Genomic DNA, 2,312 nt, shown 5'->3' on the forward strand with positions numbered 1-2,312 from the left:
ATTTTTAGATGTACTTGGTTGAATTTTGTTGAACAAAATGCAATCCAATCTGACAATGGTCCAATTTTACAGTAGTCAAACGTAGTACTTCATCCTGGATAAAGAATAAGAAGTAGCCAGAGACTCGCTGGTGAAAGGCCTCCAGTGCCGTCCTGGGAAACAGCCTCTGTTGCTTTCTATCGGGTTATTCTGTAGATGGGGAGGCCCTGAAGGATTTCTTGACCAGGTGTGAGTCAGTCAGTTCTGTGTTTAGGGATGATAAGAAGGATGGCTTTGGGAGATAAAACTGGAGGCCGGGAGGCCAGAGAGCAAGTTTCATGGAAATGGAAATGTACAGAAGGGTGAATGAGGATCTGGGATGTGGAGAAGTGAATTCCAGACACACTTCCCTGCTGGGATGGACCGCAGGAGACAGACTGGTCAGGGGGGCTGAAGGACAAGGAGTCAAAGTGGACTTCAAAGTTTCTGGTGGCCAAGCGGAGAACCCCGACAAGAAACAAGTTTGTAGGAGAATAATGAGTAATGGAGATGTTGCATTTAAAATTCCTGGATGGTATCCAGGGAAGGGTGTCTCATTGGAAACGTGTGTCTGGAAATTCAGGAAGAAGTTTGTCCTGTCTGGAGAGAATTTGGGAACCCTGAGGAGATGGATCTCTGGTGGGGTTTGAAAGGGACAAAAAAGGAGAAGTTAGCTGCAGGGGAAGGGGTGAGCACAGGCAACTTATATCACTGCCCGATGGGGAAGTGTACATACACATGCAGAATCCAGTGGTATTTTCACTTGAAAAAGGTTTCAAGAAGGAAGAAGTTAGTGGAATGTTACAGAGTCATCAAAGAAAGAAGGGGCTGTCAACCGGCTATGGGATTTGGCAATTAGAAGGTCACTGGTGACGTCTGTATAAACAGGAGTGACTGTCCCTCATGACTACTGGGGAAGACTTAAGGGGTAAGGAAACATAGCCGGAAGTCTGGGAGGTGAAAGTTGTTTTTTAAAGGGTAGAGAAAAATCTATAAATTTCTAGTGAAGGAAAAGGAGACACTACAGATTCAACCTTCAGCTCACCTTCTTTTATCTGAGACCTCACATCCTTTGAGCAGAACACATAGGACCCCCCCTCCTTTCCGGATACCCCCAAGAAAAGTTACTGTTGTGTAAGAATGTCAGGGATGTTAGATGCACAGGCACATTTATTTCTCTGGTGTGCTGGTCACAGAATCTTCCCCCTAATTATCTCCCTCTTCAAGGGGAATCCAGTGTGTCCTGAATTCTACAAACCCACCATTGTACTTTTAAAACACAAGTTACTGGAGAAGTAAATTGGATTGCACGTGATTGAATCACAAAGATACAGACAATCCTCTTGTATAATGCCAGGAGCAGCTGCAAGGAGACCCACCTAGCACTGATAGGTGGGACACCTCTGACAGTGAGTCCCCCAGTGATGTCCAAGTCCGAGTTTTCCCAGTGATAAAATCTGTTCTGCCCTGTGAGGCCAGGCACCTTTCACAGTTCTTAGTTTTCCGCTGTAATAGCAACCATGACAGTGATTTTAAGGTTCAAGGTGCTATGAAAGTGCTAATTCTTTTTTTTCTGTTTGGGGGCAGGGGTTCAGATAGTCTTCAGCAGTGACTGATGGAGGCTTGTGATTTTCCCAAAAGGCAGCCCAGGCAACACCTGGGGACTTGTCAGAAATGCAAATTCCGTGGCCCCCCTCGAAGACTTGGCGGTGTGGTGGGGCCCACTCAGCGTCTTAATGAAGGGGTCAAGGGGTGGCAGTGTGAGACGAAGGGCCACAGACACAACTGCAGCATTTCGCTCAGTCACCCCTCCCCAGACACATGACCTCCGGGGCCTTTTCGAAATGCAGACTATTCGCGCAGCACACCAACCCCATTGAAACAAACGGCATTTGCACGCGATCCCCGCGGGTCTGAGTCTGAGCAGCCGCGGTCTTTATCACCGTGTCTGTATAATGTCACGAGGACCTCCTTTTCAGTCGGTTAAAAAAAAAAACCTGCCGGCCTTACGGGAGAATCGATGAAATTGCCTCGGAACATCCAACCCACTAAGCCCCATGCAGCGTAAACTGCTTGATTATCTTCGCGGAGCGATCACAGGGCTCAATGTCAAGCTGGCTAAAAAGGGGGTATCGGGAGGGCGAGACCGAGGGCCAGCGCTCTGCAGCTCAGGTAGGACCCTGGGAGCAGGTGTGACGCGAAGGGACGAAAAGGGGGCGCTTTCCAAGCTGGGGAGGGAAATCAAAGGAACGTGGGGTGGGGGGCGCAAGAGCGACGCTGGGGCGGGGTGGGGG

Source organism: Condylura cristata, unplaced genomic scaffold, assembly GCF_000260355.1.
Source record: "Condylura cristata isolate star-nosed mole 26May11 unplaced genomic scaffold, ConCri1.0 scaffold00022, whole genome shotgun sequence".
Classification (NCBI taxonomy): Eukaryota; Metazoa; Chordata; class Mammalia; order Eulipotyphla; family Talpidae; genus Condylura; species Condylura cristata.